At 39.1% G+C, this 22542-nt stretch overlaps 1 long non-coding RNA gene across 1 annotated transcript in view; it reads left to right on the forward strand.

Moving 5' to 3' along the window:
- The first annotated feature begins 564 nt into the window (after positions 1-564).
- The window catches only part of LOC135268787 (uncharacterized), a 46567-nt gene continuing 24589 nt past the window's right edge, over positions 565-22542 (forward strand). Inside the window, exons 1-2 of the long non-coding RNA XR_010337139.1 lie at positions 565-3180; positions 5092-5167. This is a non-coding gene — a long non-coding RNA (uncharacterized LOC135268787). The remainder of the gene's footprint in view (positions 3181-5091; positions 5168-22542) is intronic.

A 22542-nucleotide genomic window follows, 5' to 3' on the forward strand; every position in this document is an offset into this window, starting at 1 on the left:
TAAACTAATTAATGTAACCCTTCAATATGTTTTAATATCACACAGGTTCTGTTCTTCCTCATTACTTTTCTATTTCATAAATTTTTATTTCATCAGTTTTGTATTCCCATAAACTAAGAATCATCTTGTGTAGTTAAAAAATATTGCTTGTGGCCGGGCGCGGTGGCTCATGCCTGTAATCCTAGCACTTTGGGAGACTGAGGCAGGCAGATCACGAGGTCAAGAGATCAACACCATTCTGGCCAATATGGTGAAACCCCATCTCTACTTAAAATACAAAAATTAGCCGGGTGTGGTGGCACGCGCCTGTAGTACCAGCTATTCGGGAGGCTGAGGTGGAAGAATTGCTTGAACCCAGGAGGCGGAAGTTGCAGTGAACCCAGATTGTGCCACTGCGCTCCAGCCTGGTGACAGAGCAAGACTGCATTTCAAAAAAATTTATATTGTTTGTATTTTTGTTGAGAGTGGATTAAATTAAAATATATTGACTTAAGGAGAACTGACATCTTTATAATATTGAATCTTCCTTTTTAAGATTGGATTTTATGTCCATATTTTAAAGTCTTTGTTTATGCCCCTAAGTATAACTTTAACATTTTTATATTAGGCTTATTCCTAAATGCTTTTATGCTTTTTGTTAGTATGTCATCTAACTGGTTCTTCTTCATATATATATGTGTGTGTGTGTGTATGTATATAAAATGACTATGAATTTTTTGTCTTTTTTCTGAATTCTCATATTTGTGATATCATTTTAGATTGATTCTTTTGAGTTTTTCTTTTTTTTTTAGAAGAAAAAAAGGAAGAAAGAGAAAGAAAAAAAAAGAATGAATAAGAGGAAGAAAAAGGAAGAGAAAGAGGGAGAGAGAATGGGAGTATTACTTTATTGCCCAGGCTAGAATGCAGTCTAAAAATGGGAATTGAAAGCCTCTTTTATGCCAATAATTGTGATTAACAATGGAGACAGGAAGGAATAAGGGAAGAAAATAACAAATAAGCAGCCAACCAATATTTCATTTAAACCTATGAAATGCTATGCAATTATTGAGGAGTGATTTACTTCCAATTATGTAGTCACTTTTGGAATATGTGTGATATGATACTGATAACAATGTATGTTTTGTGTATTTGAAGTGGAGAGTTCTATAAATGTTTATTAAGTTTACTTGTTCCGGGTCTGAGTTCAAGTCCTGGATGTCCTTGTTAATTTTCTATCTCGTTGATCAGTCTAATACTGACAATGTGATGTTACAGTCTCCCACTATTATTGTGTGGGAGGCTAAGTCTCTTTATAAGTCATTAAGAACTTGTCTTATGTATCTGGGTGCTCCTGTATTGGGTGCGTGTATATTTAGGATCGTTATCTCTTCTTGTTGCATTGATCCTTTTACCATTATGTAATGTCCTTCTTTGCCTCTTTTGATCTTTGTTGCTTTAAAGTCTGTTTTATCAGAGGTGAGAATTGCAACTCCTGCTTTTTATTATTTATTTATTTTTGCTCTCCTTTTGGCTGGTAAATCTTCCTCCGTCCCTTTGTTTTGAGTCATTGTGTATCATTGCATGTGAGATGGGTCTGGATACAGCATACCAATGGGTTTTGGCTTTTTATCCAGTCAATAACATATATGAGTTTAATACTGCCATTTGATGCTAGCTGGCTGTTTTGCCCATTAGTTGATGTAAGTTCTTCAGTATGTTAATACTGTTTACTTTTTGATATATTTTTGGAAAGGCTGATATTGGTTGTTTCTTTATATGTGTAGTGCTTCTTTCAGAAGCTCTTGTAAAGCAGGCCTGGTGATGGTGAAATCCCTAAGTACTTGCTTGTTCGCAAAAGATTTTATTTTTCCTTTGCTTGTGAAGCTTAGTTTGGCTGGATATGAAATTCTGGGTTGAAAGTTCTTTTCTTTAAGGTTGTTGAATATTGGCCCCCACTCTTTTCTGGCTTGTAGGGTTTCTGCTGAGAGATCTGCTGTTTTAAGTCTGATAGGCTTCCCTTTGTGGGTAACCTGACCTTTCTTTCTGGCTGCTCTTAGTATTTTCCCCTTCATTTCAACCCTAATGAATCTGACGATTATGTGCCTTGGGGTTGGTCTTCTTGAGGAATATCTTTGTGGTGTTCTCTGTATTACCTGGAGTTGAATATTGTCCTGCCTTACTAGGTTGGGAAAGTTTTCCTGAATAATATCCTGAAGAGTATTTTCCAACTTGGATTCATTATCTTCATCACATTCAGGTAGACTTTGCTCATTCCTTTTTATCCTTTTTTCTCTAATCTTGACTTCTCATTTTATTTCATTAAGTTGGTCTTCGACCTCTGATATCCTTTCTTCTGCTTGATCAATTCGACTGTTAAAACTTGTGCATACTTCGCGAAGTTCTCATGTTGTGTTTTTCAGCTCCATTAATTCACTTATATTCCTCTCTAAATTGTCTATTCTCATTAGATTTTGTCAAACCTTTTTTCAAAGTTCTTAATCTCTTTGCATTGGGTTAGAACAAGTTCTTTTAATTCATAGAAGTTTCTTATTATCTACCTTCTGAAGCCTACTTCTGTTAATGGAACACACTCGCTCTCCATCAGGCCTTGTTCCGTTGCTGATGAGGAACTGTGATCCCCTGTAGAGGGAGAGGCATTCTGATTTTGGGTATTCTCAGCCTTTTTACGCTGGTTTCTTCCCATCATTGTAAATTTATCCACCTGTCATCTTTGTGATTACCGACTTTCAAATTAGGTCTCTGAGTGGATGTTCAACTTGTTGATTCCCAGTGCCGAAATCTGAGCAATCCACTGCACCGGCCAAAACAGTGGTGTTAAGATTGATGGTGCTTTTCTGCCTGGGAATCTCTGTTCTAGCTCCCTTCTTGAGTCTGTCCTTCAATCAGCTGAATAGGTGACTCTGTCTTCCTGGAGCTCCAAACAACATCGGCCAAAAGGGGACCCAGTCCTGCTCACTCTGCACCAAGAACTGCTGCGTCAAGACTCCGGCAAAACTGCCGTGCTGGCCACAAGAGTTGCGCTGGTGACCCGTGGTGCTCCTCCGCTGGGAATCTCCTGGTCCGTGAGCAACAAATATTCGTCTGAAAGTGTGGCGTCCTCTCGTTCTCTGCACTTTCACTGAGAGCTACAATCCCGAGCTGCTAGTGATCAGCCATCTTGGATCTCTCTGAGTTTTTCAGGTAACAATTACATCACCTATAAAAATAATTTTGCATCTTAAATTAAGAAAATGTTTTTCTATTGTCTCATTGCATGGAACAGTATCAATAAGATTGCTTACAAAGGCCATGCTTTCTTGTTCCAGATTTTAAAAACAATGCTTTCAATGATATTAGCAAGAAGCTGGTATACTTACATACATACATACATACATACATACATACATACATACATACAGACAGATATCCTCTTTCTAGATGTATAGAAATCTATCTATATCTAGATAGATTTAGATAGACATATGTGTGTGATTCATGTTAATTCTAATTTTGTTATTTAACATTTAAAAAATCTAGAATGAATATTATTATATTGTATTGAAGCTCTTAAGCATCCATGGAAATGAAAGTATGGTTTTTCTCTTTTGACCAATTAATATGATGATCCATAGTATTTTAGCAATAGAGTTCCTAATGTCGAATGATCTAGGCATTGATTCTCACAGATTATGTTTACTGGTATTTTATTTAAGATTTTGAGTCAATATTAATAAATGGCCATGGTCTATGGGTTCACTTTTTTGTGTGCTTATGTTTGCAGTGTTTGTAGTTTAACTTTCCAAGAGATTTTTACAGACTTCTATTTATGACAATATGACATTATATATCTGAAAAAAACCTTCTCATTATAGAACATATACAAAACTGCTGAATAAAATGAGGCAACCATAATTTTTTTTTTAAGACAGAGTCTCACTCTGTCTCACACGCTTGAATACAGTGATGCAGTCTCAGCTCACTGCAACCTCCACCTCCTGGGTTCAAGTGATTCTCATGCCTCCCCATCTGGGACTACAGGTGCTTCCCACCATACCTGACTGATTTTTTTTTTGTATTTTTAGTAGCGACAGGATTTCACCATATTGGTCAGGCTGGATTCCTGACTTCAAGTGATCCACCCACCTCGGCCTCCCAAAATGCTGGGATTACAGGTGTGAGCCACCGTGGCTGGACTCCAAAATTTAAAATATATAGTTAATAAGGTTTTATCTGTTTTGGTGTCATTTTTTGGACATTTTATATTGTCATAAACAATTATACCTTATATCTCAGTTTCCAAATTTATTTGCAGACAGTTGAGGCACTCTTCTGTGAATAAATCAAAGTCTGTGTGTCTATGATAATTTCCTATTATCTTTATAAATGTTACATGTTTCTGCTTAATACTATTTATTTTATTAAATTAGTTGTTTATTTACATCATTATTTTTAAAGTTATTCTTGGAATTATTAACTCTATTATTTTTTCTGTTTTGACGTTATCAATTTCAGTTTTCATACTTACCAAATATATCCTATTGATTTCCTTTTGTCATTTGCTTTCTAATTTCTTAAGATTTTTTCTTCTCAACATTTTGCTGTGAAAAATTCTCAGCATACAACAAAATTGAAAAAATTACACAGGGAACACATAGATGTATTGATTTCATAGATTCTATCAATAGCATTTTCTTTATGCTCATTCATAACATTTATCTCTATATATCTGGCAATCCATCTTACTGTGTTAACTTATTTCAAAGTAGTTTAAGAAATCTGTTTGCTTCCCTTAATTATTCCATTATACAGTAGACTCTTGAACAACACAGGGGTTAGAGGTGTCAACCCCCGTGCAATTGAAAATATGTGTATAACTCCTGAAACCCCTCAAATTTAACTACTAATAGCCTACTGTTGACTGGTAGCCTTATAACATAAACATCAATGTATTTTGTATGTTATATGTATTATATAGTGTACTCCTACAGTAAAGTAAGCTAGAGAATAGAAAATGTTATTAAAGTTATAAGAAGAGAAAATATACTTATTGTTCATTAAGTGGAAGTGGATTATCATAATGGTTTTCCTCTTCATTGTCTTCATACTAAGTAGGCTGAGGAGGAGGAGAAAGAAGGGGCATCGGTCTTGCTGTCTCAAAGGTGGCAGAGGTGGAAGAAAATTGGCAGTGGTAAGATTTTTCTACTTTTTAGCTTTTATATTAATTTCTAGATTTACTTCAAGTAACTAGAGAATGTTATGTGTATTATTTATGCTCAGAAATTTACCGAGCTTTTCACTGTAGCCTAATACATGACATTGTAATAAGTATTGTATGGACACCTGAAATGAAGGTTTGCCTGGGAATTAAGGGAACTCCTAGGATGTAGAATTTCAGTGTTAAAACTGAGATGATATTAAGTAACCCAGGACAAGTTGTTCACCCTATCTAAGAATAAAATTCTTAGGTTACTTTTTTTCATTGAGAACTGTTGGAAACGGGTTTATAACATTGGGGAAAATCCACACCAAGACAATGGATCACTCAGCAAGGCTAGTTTACTTCCTGCAGGAAGGGTGCAACTCACCAGCAGTCTTGCCATGAGAGCACAGCTGAACAAAGGAGACAGGGAGATTTATAACTTTCATAACCTGATGCAATCGCCATACTGCTGTATCCAGTTTCCATTGGCCAGAACAGCACCTCACATTCTATGCTTGACCCGATTGGCTAAAAACTTGGAAATTTCCTAAGGGGAAAGAAGATGAGGAAGAAGAAAAAACTAGTCAGGAGAAGGTCAGAAGGTTTCCAAATAAGTAATGGCATGCACCAGGGTTTGAAGCTTGCCCAGTTCTGTTCAGACATGCTGGAGCCAGTCAAGGTAGCTGATTTAAGATGCAGCTAATTTAGAGAATATATATACATGGGTATATGTTTATGTTAATAGCGGAAAATGGCCATAGAGCAAGAGATCGTTAACTGCTTGTAATGTAGTCTAAGATATAAACTTTGAAGAACTTTCCCATCTCTCACAAGAACTTTGAGGTTTTATAGACTGTCATTTTTAGTAGTGAACATAGCATTAAAGTTCTCTGAGAATAGCATGAGTGCTTTTCCTCCATTGTAGATAATTTGATATTTTATCTTTTAAGTTCAGTGATTTACTAGACCATCTTAACAATGATTCTTCTATATCAGTTTTTCCTGGAGCATTGCATGTCACCTTTATTTGTAGAATGAAATCTTCACTCAATTCTTGAAAGTTAAAAACAATTATGTCAATAAATATTTGCCACTTTCATTATATTTTCCTCTTCTTCAGATATCAGTTATGGCTTTTTATTCTCCTCTGCTGTATATATTTTTCTTATAACTCTTATAAGCCCCATTTTAATTTTTGTTTGGTTTTTAAACTTTATTTTATTGTTGTAAGAACACTTAATGAGATCTACCCTGTTAACAAATTTTTTTTTTTTTTTTTTTTTTTGGAGACAGAATTTTGCTCTTGTTACTCAGGCTGGAGTGCAATGGCGCGATCTTGGCTCACCGCAACCTCTGCCTCCTGGGTTCAGGCAATTCTCCTGCCTCAGCCTCCTGAGTAGCTGGGATTACAGGCATGCGCCACCATGCCCAGCTAATTTTTTGTATTTTTAGTAGAGATGGGGTTTCACCATGTTGACCAGGATGATTTCGATCTCTTGACCTCATGATCCACCTGCCTCGGCCTCCCAAAGTGCTGGGATTACAGGCATGAGCCACCACGCCCGGCCCTGTTAACAAATTTTTAAAAGTATGATACAGTATTGTTAACTATAGGTACAGTATTTTCTATTTTCATTTACTTTTCTCAATTCTATTCTCTATAATCCTTACTGTATTTCTCACATATTTCCTTCAGTAACCTTTGTTTATAGAATTATTGTAGTTTTACATTTCACTTTTTTCTACGTTATCAATTCATGTTTCAACTCTTTCTATTGTCCTACTATAACTTCTCTGAGCTCTTGCATTTCTGCTTTATGCTCTTGCTTTAGAGAAGTGGTTTCTTCTTGAAGATTTAAAATTTACAGTGATATACTTGGTCAAAATGTTCTTTCATTAAATGCAACTTCTTTTTTTCTGACGTAAGTGCTTTCTGTGCTATTTAAAATTTCTGTTTCACCCCTTGTTCCTCTTTGCAGTATCTTTGAAGGACATAAATTATTTACGGATCAGCTATTTGTTAGAGGTTTGTGGGGGAAAGGAATCAGTGCCATGTTTCAAGCTAGCAAATATTCTTCTTAATATTCAGAGTTGTGTGTGTATGTGATGAGTTACTAAAACCTTACATCTCTTTATCTAACTTGACTCAGTATTTTGCCTTCTAATCTCATTGATGGATCATTTCCTGCAAAGGTGGCTTGTCTCTGTGATTCCTCATTCAACCATACTGTCCAGGCTTCCTGAACCTACCAAGAGTACTTATGTATGTTGTTTCAAACAAGAGATTGTTTGTTTTATCTTTTTAAGGGACAAACCTTGGAAAACTTATTCCATTGTTTCTCTGAGATTTGCATCTGTAAGCATTTTTTCTTGATGTCTTGATCTTCACTGATTTTGTCAGTTCTTCTTATATATTATTATATATATACTTCCTAGTGTTGCTGTGGATAGAGTTTGCATTTCTATTTCCTTTCCTTGTTATTTTACTCTACCATTTTTAAAAACAATTTTAACAGCATTCTAAATGATCTATTTTGAAAGGACCAGAGCATTAAAATTCTTTATTTTTCTTCACATGTCTCTGCAATAAAAAAATGAATTTTGGTTGTTGTGAAGTGGTTAAAGTGATGAGTACATAAAACCAGCTGGAATCATTAAACATTTAGGTAACATATCTTGAAGACTGAGTTTTTATGAAAGAGTGATAAGAAAAAAGAGATAAGAGATGACATCCACCCTAAAGCTGATAGTCAGTGGGTACACTGAAGTACAGATGAACCATGTATTTACAGTTGACATTGGGTCTGCTTAGGCAATTATCTGCTCTGATTGTTAGTTCCTTTTTGTTACCTATTTTTAACATTACTGCTCTCCCCAATACAAAGTAGAGATTTGTGACTTGTCTGAATACCTTGGTCAGTGTGGCCAGCCAATTTGAAAGAGTTCTTGAATTTTTCCGCACTGACCAGATTAACCAGATAATTGCCATGTATCCAACATATTACTTGAAGCAGCATTCCTACTTCGCTTCTTTTTTCCTTTTGACTTTACAGACAAATTAACTCTTCAGTGGCTTTTCTTCTTATCCAAATATTTTAGTTATGAACAGAACCCTCTGATTCATATTTTCTATATTAATGCCAAAGCAATGTTTATATACTAACAGTAAATGGGACTGTTTATGTAGTATAGCCTGGCTGGTTTGTTACGGTTTCAGGGGAGCTCTTTTCTCAAGATGTGAAAGCTCTAGTGTTGGACATCAATAAACTCTTTCAGGACGCATCAATGGTAGCCAGAAACCCTTTCTGCTAAATCTACTACTTTGGCTCCTTTTCTCCATCAAGGATTAAAGATGCAAAAACAAGCTGTGTTAAACCAATTTGTGCCAAGGTGATAGTAAGAGTGGCAATTCCAGTTGGTAGGAAGGCAGATGTAGGTGGAAGAGCTACAGAGGGAAAAAAAAAGTCCTTGGCTGAGGCAGAACTGGATGTGTCAACTGAAGAGATGAGAAAGTGTTCTGCGGGGGCTGGGGTTTTGTACCCAGATACCAAGGGAACCAGCAAGGTCCGCGGCCGTAGCAGGGTTTGGTAGGGTAACTGTGTGGAGGGAGAGCTTTTGTTTTCATAGTGTATGAGGAAGTGTGTGCTATCTATAAGTAACCACTCACTTTCATTAACAAGATTGGGTATCAGCAGACAGAAAGAGGGGTCTGGAGGACAGTCTGATGAACAAGGGGAGGGTAACCAAGGATGAAGTAAGAGACAGGGTAAATGCCTACCTAGACAAAACTTGAAGTTTATTTGCTAGTCTTGTGTAGGGGAAAATCCTTGGGCCTGAAGTGTAGGAAAAGGAGCGAGTCTGAGAAAGCCTTAAGGAGTAGTAAAGTGATAGATAGAACATTGAGATGTGATTGTTTTGAGGATGGATTTCCATGATGGAAAAGAAATAAGGGGTTCTAAAAGATGAGCCAGGGGCTTGTATCCTGCATGGAAACAGTCATGAAAGGATGAGAGGATAGAGTGAGCTTGTGAGGCAGGGAGGAGGAACTTCCTGTGGTTTAAGAACCATTTGCACTCCAGCCTGGGTAAAAATTGCAAAACTCTATCTCAAAAAAAAAAAAAGAACCATTTGCCTTGTGTAGGTAGTGACTGGTAAAGCGAGTTTTCAGAGGAAGAATAGGTGGAGAAGATAGATAAGAAGGGAAAATACTGGTCTTGTGGGGGAGATACTGGGGTGTCCGCTGCTCCTTTGGCTGTTTTGTCACCTAAGGCATTTCCTTGCGCAACAGAATCTGAATTTTGGTGTACTCTGCAGTGGATAACTTCAGCCTTGGCTGGAAGGAGAGTGGCCTTAAGGAGGGCCTTTTTTAAGGGGGCATTGATAATAGAGGACCCCTGTGTGATGAGAAGACCTCATTCTACCCATATGACAGCATGGTGGTGCAGGATGTGGAAGGCGTATTTAGAGTTAGTATAGCTATTGACATGTAGTCCTTTGACAAGAGTAAGAGCACGGGATAAGGCAATCAGTTCAGCTTGCTGAGAAGTGGTGGAAGAGGGGAGTGTGGCAGCCCCAATGATAGATGAGTGGGATACAACAGCTTAGCCAGCTTTGGCCAGCACCAACCAACTGGGCTTGGAGGAACTGCCATCAATAAACCATGTGTGGTCTGGGTCTGGAATAGGAAAAAGAGAAATATGGGGAAATGGGGAGGATGCTATATGGATTAGGGAGATAAAGTCATGGGGTTTGGTGTTTGTGCTGGGTATTAAATGAGAGGCTGAGTTAAAGTTAGGACCTAAAGCAATGGTTACAGTGGGGGCTTCAATAAAGAGTGCATAAAGCTAGAGAAGGCAAGGGGCAGAGAGTATGTGTGTAAGGTGTGAAGAGGAAACTAAACTCTGGAGGTTGTGAGAGCTGTAGAGGGTAAGTGGGGCATAGCCTGTGATTTTGAGGGATTCTAAGAGTATCAGGGTGGCAGCTGCTGCCGGCATAGGCATGAGGGCCAGCCCAGGACAGTGAGGTTGTTTGGATAAATAGGCTAGAGGCCGTGGGCCTGGCTCCTGTGTAAGAATTCTGATGGCACAGCCTTTTATTTCTGCTGTAGAGAGAGAGAAGGGTTGAGAGGAGTTGGGGAGTGCTAAAGTAGAAGCAGTCTCTAAGGCCTTTTTTAGAGAACACAAGGAAGAACCGGGAAAGGATTTTTGGTCTATGGGGTCAGATAGGTTTCCTTTTGTAAGTTTATAAAGTGGTTTGGTTAGAGGGGCAAAACCTGGTATCCAGAGCCAAAAGTATCCTACAACGCCTAGGAAGGAGAGAAGCTGTTGTTTAGTGGATGGGATTGGGTTTGGGAAATCAGCTGGATACAGTTGGCAGGGAGAGCGCGTGTATGCTGGCGAAGGATTCTAACAGATGGGGAAGAAACTTGGGCTTTAGAAAAAAGCATTTTTGAGGTCAAGAACAGAATAGTGACTTGTGGAAGGGGGTATGGAAGATAGGAGGGTATAGGGGTTTGGTACAGCCAGGTGGGTGGGAGGTACAATCTGATAGAGGAGGCGGAGGTCTTGGACTAGTCTGTAGAATTTGTCTGGTGTTTGGAAAGCTAGGATAGGGGAATTGTAAGGAGACTTTGTAGGAATTAAAAGGCCATGTTGCAGTAAGTGAGTAATAACAGGCTTTAGGCCTTTTAAAGCTTGTTGTGGGATGGGGCACTGGTGCTGGGCAGGATAAGGGTGGTTAGATTTTAAGGGGATGATGAGGGGTGAGTGACTTGTAGCAAGGGATGGAGAGGTAGTGTCCTGCACCCTAGGGTTAAGGTAGGAGGACATAAGGGAAGCTACTGAGAGAGGTATGGGTTCGGGGAGGAGGATGGGAATGAGGTGTGGCTGTAGCCCAGGAATAGTTAAGGAGGCAGACAATTTTGTTAGGATATATTTGCCTAACAGGGGAACTGGACAAGAGGGGATGATTAGGAAAGAATGTGGAGAGGATTGCTGGCCTAATTGACACCAGACTTGGGGAGTTTTGAGAGGCCTGGAGGCCTTGCGGTCAATTCCCACAACCGTTATGGAGGCCAAGGGGGCAGGTCCTTGAAAAGAAGGCAGCGTGGAGTGGGTGGCCTCCGTGTTGATTAAGAAGGGGATGGACTTACCCTCCATCGTAAGAATTACCTGAAGCTTGGTGTCTGTGATCGTACAGGGGGCGTCTGAGACGTTCGGGCAGCATCAGTCTTCAGCCACCAAGCTGAGGAGATCTGGGAAGGATTTGGTCTGGGAGCTTTGGGTTCAAGCTCCAGGAGCTCTGGAGCACCGATGAGAGTTGGACACTCTGACTTACAGTGAGGGGTCCGCACAGACAGGGCAGGGCTTAGGAGGAATCCCAGGCTGCAGGCATTCCTTGGCCCAGTGGCCAGGTTTCTGACACTTGAAGCAAGGTCTGGGAGGGGCAGCTAGATGCTGCAGTCTGGGTGCTTTGAAGTCTTCCTGAGCTGATGGTGTGGCTGGGCAGAGGCAAGCATCTATAGTTCTGAGATGCACTGCCACCAGGTAGCTTCTTCCCTGTTATTAAACACCTTGAAGGCGAGGTTGATTACTTCCTGTTGTGTGGTTGGAGAGCCAGATTCTAATTTCTGTAGCTTTTTTAATGTCAGGGGCTAATTGGGTGATAAAATGCGTATCAAGTGTTCTTCAAGAGTAAGCGTAGAAGGATGATATTGAAGTCACTCCAGGTGAGATTATAGGACTGGGTTAAGTATTGGAGGATCTGATGAAAAGGAGCCTAACCATTGGTGGATTTGGAAAAGATCGGATAAAGAGAAAGGAACATGCATCCTAATTATGCCTTCAGCTCCAGCCACCTCTCAAAGGGGGAACTGTTGGGCAGGGGTGGAGGAGTTAGTCATGGGACTAAAGTGTGAGCTGGACCAGGTATGAGGTTGGGGGGTGACAGGAGGGGCATAGGAGGTGGGTTGTGGGCAGAGGAAGAGGAAGGAGGCTCTGTCAGGGGTGCAGGCAGTTAGGGCCTGGCTTGGGGTCTGGTTTGGACAGGTGAGGAGGAAAAAGTTTGGAAGGGTCGATGAACAAGGAGGATTCTGGGTCACCAGCAGAGGCAGGAGGGGTGGACAGAAGGGAGAGAAGAATTTGGGATGGGTTGCATTGAGAGCAGAGATTAGGGAGGGATTGGAGTGTAAAAAAAATGCCTGGATGTCTGGTACCTCAGACCATTTGTCCATTCACTGACAAAAATTGTTTAGGTCTCGCAGAATAGAAAAATTGAAAGTGCCATTTTCTGGCCATTTGGAACCATTGTCTAATTTGCATTGAGGCCAGGCAGTGTTATAGAAAAAATGAGACGTTTAGGTTTCAGATTGGGTGATAATTGAAGAGGTTTTAGATTTTTTAGGACACAGGCTAGAGGCAAAGACTAAGGAATAGAGGGTGAAATATTCCCTATGGCAAAGGAGATAAGTTTTAAGGAAAGGAATAGAGTAGAGACGAGGAGAAGGAGTGAGCAGCTACCAGGGTTTTCAGCACGCATCCCTGACTAAGTCCTGGTCTGTAATGTAAGTGAATGATCAAGGCAGGTGTCCCTGCGATTGACCAGACTGACTGTCTTCCCAAGTCTGTGACTGATGTCAGAGTTTTTGAGCGAGAGGGAGAGACTTGTCTCCTCTGTCTCTATGCAGATAAAGAATGTCTCCTTTGTCTATAAAGGAAAAGAGAGAAAAAGAGGGAGAGACTTGTCTCCTTTTTCTCTGAAGGAAAAGAGAGATAAAGAGGGAGAGAGAGAAACTGCTTATCTGATCTGAAGGTGGCAAGAGAGCTGTTTGGCATACTAAGCGTGAGCTGCTGGTCGGGTCTGATGTGTTGAGGTCTTGGGTGGGTCTCTTCCCAGACGGGGAGTGGGGACAGGGGGCTGGTCTCCCCAAAGGAGTACTCCTGTCCCAGGTTTTTGGCACCAAATGTTAAAATGCACGCTCTGAATGAAGAGACACCCCCTAAACAGGCTTTGTGTGAGTGACATGGCTGTTTATTCAGCCAGGTGCAAGTGAGCTGAGGCTGAAGAGAGAGTCAGCACAGGGTGGTGGGATAGGAGTTGGTTTTATAGGTTTGGGGTAGGCAGTGGAAAGTTACACAAGTTACAGTTCAGGGCGGTTTTTGCAAGCTGGGAGGTGGTCGAAGGGTCTGGAGTCACAAGGTTGACCAAGGTCGGCTACAAAGTCCAATTGCCTTATCACTTAAGGTAGGAATAAGGAACAATAGAAGAATGTCTCAAAGTTAATTAGGCACTGCAAGGGTTGGTCAATCCTCCTTTTGTGGTTTTCCAGTTACTTCAGACTTTCCAGGAACTCATCTGGAGGTGTCTGTGCAGGTCACAGAGGTTACCATGGCATCCGTGGTGCTGGCAGTCAGCCTAAAAGACCTTACACTTCAGAGTAATTTTATCTTCCTTCCAGGTCTGCATCACATGTTTGCAACCTACCTTCCATCCCACAAAATGTGTTGAATTCATAGTTTGGTTAGATTTTGCAGTGTTTGATATCTCTATTAATAAAGCTAATATTTGATGAATATTTGCCATGTGCTTTCTATGTTTTTCCTCATTTACTCCTCAGAATAACCCTATTTAAGTTTGAGCCATTACTATCTCAAGTTATAAGTTAAAGAAATTGAAAGTGAGAGGTGATAAGTACATTGTTTAAGATCACCCAGCTGGATAAGAATAGTACCAAGACACTAGCGTGGTCCATCTGACCCCTAAGCAATGCTGCCCCCCCATGTGTGCACTTTCTTCTACTTTGGGCCTCTGCAGTTTATATTCTGTTACCTTAACCCAGTGGTTTTTAATTCTGGCCGCAAATTAGAATCATCTCTTAGCTTTTAAAACAACGTGAATATCCAGAGATATTAATTTAATTGGTTTGGATGGAGATCAGATTGATATTTTTAAAAAGTTCCCAGAGATAAGAACTACAGCTTTAATCATACATTTTCAATGAAAAAACTTGGATACCTTGATTTGTATGTATTAGGTTCTCAAGAAAGTCATCTTTAAAATGAATTAAATGACCATAGATCATTTTCTGATGTATTTAGTAGTGTTTGTGGTACAGCTGTGTATATTAAAGAACAATGTCTTGGCCAGGTGCAGTGACTTCTTTTTTATTATTATACTTTTAAGTTCTGGGGTACATGTGCAGATTGTGCAGGACTATTACATAGGTAGACACATGCCATGGTGGTTTGCTGCATCCATCCCCCCATCATCGACATTAGGTATTTCTCCTAATGTTATCCCTCCCCAATCCCCCCACCCCCTGCTATCCCACCCCTAGCTCTCCCATCCCCCAACAAACCCTGGGGTGTGATGTTCCCCTCCCTCTGTACATGTGTTCTCATTGTTCAACAGCCACTTATGAATGAGAACATGTGGTATTTGGTTTTCTGTTCCTGTGTCAGTTTGCTGAGAATGATGGTTTCCAGCTTCATTCATGTTCCTGCAAAGGACATAAACCCATCTTTTTTAGGGCTGCATAGTATTCCATGGTGTATATATACCCATTTTCTTTATCCAGTCAATCATTGATGGACATTTGGGTTGGTTCCAAGTCTTTGCTATTGTAAACAGTGCCGAAATGAACCTACGTGTGCATGTGTCTGAAATCAAGACTTTTCAATGCAGCCAGAGAAAATTAGGGTGGGTGGCGGGGGAAACACACACATAGACCAAGTCAGGACACATGTTCAGGAAAGACTTGAGAAGACTTTAAACCATCACCCTAGTCTGATCTTGAGGTTCAGGGGCTCATAAATTTCTGATGGTTTTCTGTGCCACTTTGCAAGCTTAGAGAAGGTGGCTGTTTTTCTAAATACCCAATTTAAATCACAAGGCATGCAAGGAAACAGAAAAACATAACCCATTCAAAAAGACACAATAGAAGCCCAGAAACAATCCCTGCAGTAACACATGTCTCAAACTTACTTTAAAACAACTCTCTTAAGTAGGCTGAAAGAGCTAAAGGAAATCAGAAAAACAATGTAGGAACGAAATTAAAACCTCTGCAGACAGAAATTATAAACAATAACAACAACAAAGAAAATCTGGGAGTAAAACATATGAGAACTGAATTAAGGCTGGGCACGGTGGCTCACGCCTGTAATGCCAGCACTTTGGGAGGCTGAGGGGGCGGATCACGGGGTCAGGAGTTCAAGACCATCCTGGCCAACATGGTGAAACCCCATCCCTACTAAAAAGAAAATACAAAAATTAACTGGGTGTGGTGGCACACGCCTGCAGTCCCAGCTACTTGGGAGGTGAGGTAGGAGAATCACTTTAACCCAGAAGGTAGAGGTTGCAGTGAGCTGAGATCACACCACTGCACTCCAGTTTGGGGGCAGAGCAAGACTCCATCTGAAAAAAAAAGAACTGAATTGAAAAACTCACTAGAGAGGTTCAACAGCTGACTCAAACAAGCAGAAGAAGGAATCAGCAAACATGAAGTCAAATCTTTTGAAATTATCAAGTCTGAGGAGTAAAAAGAATGAAGACAGGGTCTATGAGACACCATCAAACAGACCAACACAGGCATTGTAAAAATTGCAGAAGGAGAAGAAAGACAGGGAAAGGGGCAGATAGATTACTTGAAAAAAATAATGGCTGAAAATGTCCCAAATTAGGAAATAGGCATGGCTATATAATCCAAGAAGCTCAATGAATGCTAAGTGGGATAAACCCAAAGAGACCAACACTGAGACACGCTATAATCAAATTTTCAAAAGTCAAAGATAGAGAATTTTGAAAGCAACTAGAGAAAAGTAATGTTCATTATGTACAAGAACCCTCAATAAGGTTATCAGCTGATTTCTCAGCAGAAACCTTACAGGCCGGAAGGACTGAGATTGTATAATTAAAATGCCAGAGTGAAAATTCTATATATTAACCAAGGATTTTATGTATGGCAAAACTGTCTTTCAGAAATGAAGGAAGGCGGGGCATGGTGGCTCACACCTGTAATCCCAGCACTTTGGGAGGCTGAGGCAGGTGAATAACTTGAGATCAGGAGTTCAAGACCAGCCTGGCAAACATGATGAAACCCCATCTCTACTAAAATTACAAAACAAATTAGCCAGATGTGGTGTCCATGCCTGTAGTCCCAGCTACTTGGGAGGCAAAAGCATAAGAATCGCTTGAACCTAGGAAGAGGAGGCTGCAGTGAGACAAGATCATGCCACTGTACTCCAGCTTTGGCAACACAGCGACACTTGGTCTCAGAAAAAAAAAAAAAAATAGAAGGAAGAATTAATATATTCCCAAACAAAAGCTGAAGGCATTCATTACCATAGACTTGTCCAACCAGAAATGTCAAAAATGGGTTATTTAAGTTGAAATGAAAAGACACTAGACAGAACTTGAGGCCATACAAAAATGTGACATTCTTCAGTAAAATGAATTACATGAATAGAAAAAACAGTATTATTGTCATTTTTGTTTATAACTCAATTTTTTATTTTGTACAAAATTTAAGAGATAAATATGCAATAAATAATTATAAATCTTTGTTAATGAGCATAAAATAGTATTAGGAAGATATACTTTGTGACATTAGTCACATGAAGGAAGGGCAGACCCTATGAGTACTGTTTTGTATTTGATTAAAATTTCATTAGTTGGGAATCTCCAGAGAAACAGAATGTTGGAAGCGGGTTTATAACATGGAGAAAAATCCACACTGAGACAATGGATCACTCAGCAAGGCTAGTTTTCCTGTGGGAAGAATGCAAGTTGCCGGCAGTCTTGCCACTAGAACACACCCGAACAAGGGAGACAGGGACATTTATAACTTTCATAAGCTGATGCAATTACCCTACTGCTGTGTCCAGTTTCTATTGGCCAGAACGTGACCTCACATTCTATGCTTGACCCAATTGGCTAAAAACTTGGAAATTTTCTAAAGAAGTAAAGGCAGAGGAGAACAAAGGAAAAGAGGAAGTAACTTGAGGAAGCTTAGAGAAGCGATAATATTTCCAAATAAGGTAGGGGAATAAGCTATGACCTAAGACTTGTCTGGGCTTGTCCAGGCATGCCAGGGCAAATATGTAGGTTAAAGGGTAGGAACTAAGAACACGGGATGCACTTACTTCTTTATTATGGCTAACAGCTACTTTAAGATTATTAGCAAAAGCTTTAAAGTAAATTAACCTTTGAAGAAACTATTATTTATTCATAATGAACTAAGAGGAAAGCTTTGAAGAGGAATCTTTTACTTATTCTTATTTCCTCCACAGAACCAAAAGAGAATTATAGACCAATAAGGTTAGATAGATGATAGATAGATAGATAGAGGTAAATATTTATAAAAGGAGATTTATTATCAGAAGTTGGCCCCCATGATTATGAAGGGTGAGAAATGTAAATCTGCTGTCTGCAAGTTGGAAATTCAGAAAAGCTTATAGTGTAATTCCAGCCAAAATCCAAAGGCCTGAGAATCAGGAGAGGTGATGGTGTAAATACCATACCAGTGGCAGAAGACTGATGTTGTCAGAGGATGTGTGAACTAGAACAACTCCATCTTGAGTAGGTGCTGGGTAAAATGAGGCTGAGACCTGCTGGGCTGCATTCCCAGACAGTTAAGGCATTCTTAGTCACAGGATGAGATAAAAGGTCGGCAGGCGATACAGATCATATGGACCTTGCTGATAAAACAGGCTGCAATAAAGAAGCCAGCTAAAACCAACCAAAACCAAGATGGTGACGAGAGTGACCTTTGTTTGCCCTGGCTGCTACACTCCCACCAGCACCATTAAGTTTACAAATGCCATGGCAACGTCAGTAAGTTACCTTGTATGGTCTAAAAAGAGGAGGCATAAATAATCCATTCCTTGTTTAGCATCTAATCAAGAAATAACCATAAAAATGGGCCTGTCTGTAGAGTAACCATTCTTTTATTCCTCTACTTTCCTGATAAACTTGCTTTCACTTTATGAACTCTCCCTGAATTCTTTCTTGTGTGAGATCCAAGAACCCTCTCTTGGGGTCTGGATTGGGACCCCTTTCTGGTAACAATGTCTCAGCTCAAGCAGGCAGACAGGAAGAAAAAGGAGCAAATTCATCCTTCTTCACCTTTTGTTCTATTCAGATCTTCAGTGGACTGGGTGACACCCACACGGGGAAGGCTATCTACTTTACTGAGTCCACTGATTCAAATGCTAATCTCACCCAGAAACACCCTCCCAGACACACCCAGAAATAAGGCTTAATCTGGGCACTCAGTGGTGTAGTCTAGTTGGCAGAGCCTTGCATTCCAGGAATAAATCCCATTTGTCCATGGTGTATAATCCTTTTCATATGCTGTTGAATTCAGTTTGCTAGTATTTTATTGAGAATTTTTGCATGAATATTCATCAGGGATATGAGTCTGTAGTTTTTTTCCTTGTAGTGCCTTTGTCTGGTTTTGGTTTCATAGTAATGCTAGACTCATAGAATGAATTAGGAAGTGAACCCTCCTCTTTAATTTTTTGAAAGAGTTTGAGAAGGCTTGGTATAAATTATTCTCTAAATGTTTGGTAGAATTTGCCAGTGAAGCCATCTGCTCCTGAGTTTATATTATTTAGAGGTTTCTGATTACTGATTCAATCACCTTTTAGTTTAGGTCTATTTTAGATTTTCTATTTCTATATGATTAAGTCTTGGTAGAAACTTGTTTCTAGGAATTTGTTCATTCCACTAGGTTATCTAATTTGTTGACATATAATTGTTATTCTTTATAATTTTTTTATTTTTGTAAAATCATTCATAATGTCCCCTCCTTCATTTCTGATTTTAGTTATTTGAGACTTCTCTCCTTTTTTCTTAGTCATTCTAGCTAAAGTTCTATCAATTGTGACCTTTCATTCAGCATACAAAAATCAATCAATGTAACGTACCACATTGATAGAATGAAAAACAACACCATATGATCCTCTCGATGCATAAAAAGCACGTGACAAAATTCAGTGTCCTTTCATAATAAAAACACTCAAGAAATGAAGAATAGGAGAAAACTATCTCAACATAATAAAGGCTGTATGTGAAAAACTCACAGCTAGTATCATTCTCAATTGTGAAAGACTGAAAGCTTTTCCTCTAAGACCAGGAACAAGGCAAGCATGCCTGTGTTCACCGCTTTCATCAATTTCAATATAGTACTGAATGTCCTAGCCAGAACAATTAGGCAATAAAAGGAAATTTAAAAATTCATTTTCACTTTGGAAGGAAGAAATAAAAGTATCTCTGTTCACAGAAGATGTGATCTCACATGTAGAAAACCCTAAAGAGTCCACACATACACACACACAATGATTAGAACTGATACATTCAGCAAAGTTGTAAGATACAAAATCAACACACAAAAATAAGTTGCATTTTTATGCACTAACAATGAATAATCCAAATAGGAAATTTAAAAACAATTCTATTTATTATAGCATCAAAAGAATAAAATACTGGAATAAACTTAACCGAGGAGGTGAAAGACGTGTGTTGCAGGAAAGGGGTCCCAATCCAAAGTCCAAGAGAGGGTTCTTGGATCTTGAGCAAAAAAGAATTCAGGGTGAGTCCACAGAATAAAGTGAAAGCAAGCTTATTCAGAATGTAAAGGAATAAAAAAAATGGCTACTCCACAGACAGAGCAACTTAGAGGGCTTATTTCTTGACTATACGCTAAACAAGGTGTGTATTATTTATGCCTCCCCTTTCTAGACCATGTAGGGTAACTTCCTGATGTTGCCATGGCATTTGTAAACTGTCATGGCTCTGGGGGAGTGTAACAGTGAGGACAATCAGAGGTCACTTTCATCGCCATCTTGGTTTTGGTGGGTTTTAGCCGACTCCTTTACTGCAACCTGTTCTATCAGCAGGGTCTTTATGACCTGTATCTTATGCTGACTTTAATCTCATCCTGTAAGTTAGAATGCCTTAACCATCTGGGAATGCAGTCCAGTCTGTCTTAGCCTCATTTTACCCAGCCCCTATTGAAGATGGAGTTGCTTTGGTTCACAAGCCTCTGACGAAAGGATACTATCAACAGAGTGAAAAAGTAACCCACAGAACAGGAGAAAATATTTGCAAATTATATATCTGATAAAGGCTTATTATATAGAATATGTAAGGAATTCATACAATTCAACAACAACAAAACAAATAACACAATTAAAAAATGGACATAGGACCTGACTTGGATAGACGTGTCTCCAAATAAGATATACAAATGGCCAAGAAGCATATGAAAAAAAAAGCTCAATATCATGAATCATTAGGGAAATACAAATAAAAAGTACAATGAGAAACCATCTCACACCCATTAGCTTGGTTATTCAAGAAAACAGAAAGTAAAAAGTGTTGGCAAGCATGTGGAGAAATTGGAAGCCTTGTACATTGCTGGTGGGAATGTAAAATGGTGGAGCAGTTGCAGATAATAGCATGGTTATTTCTCAAGAAATTAGACATGGAATTACCATATGACCCAGCAATTCTACCTCTAGTGTATACCCAAAAGAATTGAAACTGCGGACTGGAACAGATATTTCTACACTGATGTTCATAGCAGCATTATCCACAATAGCTAAAAGCTGGAAACAACCCAAATGTCCATCAATGAATGGATGGATAAGCAAAATGTGGTATCTACATACAATGAAATATTAGCCTAAAAAAGAAATATGGATGAACTTCAAGGATGTTATGCTAAGTGAAATAAGCCACTTATAAAAAGACAACTATCATATGTTTATATTTCTGGTATCTGGTACCTAGAGTATTCAGAATTATGGAGACAGAAAGTAGAATAATAGTTGCCCTGGGCTGGGAGGAGGTGGCATGAAAAGCTAGTCTTTAACAGACAGAAAGTTTCAGTTGGAGGAGATGGAAACATTCTGGCAATGGCATTAATGGTTGCCTAACAATATGAAAGTACTTAATGCCACTAAACTATACACCTAAAAGTAGTTAAAATGGGACATTTTATGTTATACGCTTACCCACAATAAAAAATAATAATACCAAGAAAAAAATCACATAAAAAAAGTCAGATGACCCACAGATTTTCTCTTTTTTCTGGAAACCTCCTGCCTGGGACCCACCTTCCCTCTCTCTCATCCAAATGCACTCATCTCCAGCAACCCAGCAGCTGTCCAAGGCCCTCCCTTCCCAGCTCTGTTATTGAAGCCACAGCTTCCTTAATTTATTGCTTGAGTCATTCCCTGGTTTTGGTGGCTAATACTCTCTATGAAAAAGGGTGTGTGACATGTTTATAGTGGCACAATTTGCAATTGCAAAAATGTGGAAATAACACAAATGTCTATCAATCACTAAGTGGATAAAGAAACTGTGCTATGGTATATATATATGTGTGTGTGTGTGTGTGTATATATATATATACACATATATATTTGTATATATATGATGGAATACTACTCAGCCATAAAAAGGAATGAATTAATGGCATTAACAGCAACCTGGATGGGATTGGAGACTATTATTCTAAGTGAAGTAACTCAGGAATGGAAAACCAAACATTGTACGTTCTCACTCACAAGTGGGAGATAAGCTATGAGGATGCAAGGGCGTAAGAATGACACAGTGGACTTTAGGAACTCAGGAGGAAAGGGTTAGAAGAGGGAGAGAGATAAAATACTACAATTTGGTTCAGTGTACACTGCTTGGGTGATGGGTGCACCAAAATTTCACAAATCACCACTAAAGAACTTACTCATGTAATCAAATACCACCTGTTGCCCAAAAACCTATGGAAATTAAAAATTAAAAAAAGAAAGGGCGTGTGAGTATTAAATCTGAGTCCCTGAATGTCCACAATGTCTTTATTTTGTTCTTAGTCGGATTGCAGTTCAGTTTTTTTCCAGAACGCTCAAGGCACTTGTTCATTGACTTCTAGCACCCAAGTGAATTCTTTCCACTTTTCCATCACACTGTTGTTAGTATACCTAACTGCTACAGATGATTCATATCTTTTAAGATATATTGACTGGTTTCTAATTTGAAGACTGTCTTTCTATACATGTGTTTGCAAAATTAACAAAACAATTGGTGAGTAACTCACTGATACTTTCTCTCCATGTTTACCTATTGTGTTTGCTATTTTGCTCCTTGCTGTGCCCAAGAAGTTGTTGGAATTCCAGAGCATTGTAAGCTGACTGTATAAAGAGGGACTTCATATATTGTCCATAGTAATAAATCTTCCCTGATTTTATGTTTCCTTTCAAAATAGTTTTGGAGTTGGAAATGCTATTATTTTCTTTAAAAATAAAAAAAGTGCATCCCCAGATGAACAAAACATCAACTTAGTAAAAACTCCAATTTGTTTGAAAATT

Source organism: Aotus nancymaae, unplaced genomic scaffold (genome assembly GCF_030222135.1).
Source record: "Aotus nancymaae isolate 86718 unplaced genomic scaffold, 86718_ANA_hifiasm-v0.15.2.pri h1tg000043l, whole genome shotgun sequence".
Lineage (NCBI taxonomy): Eukaryota > Metazoa > Chordata > Mammalia > Primates > Aotidae > Aotus > Aotus nancymaae.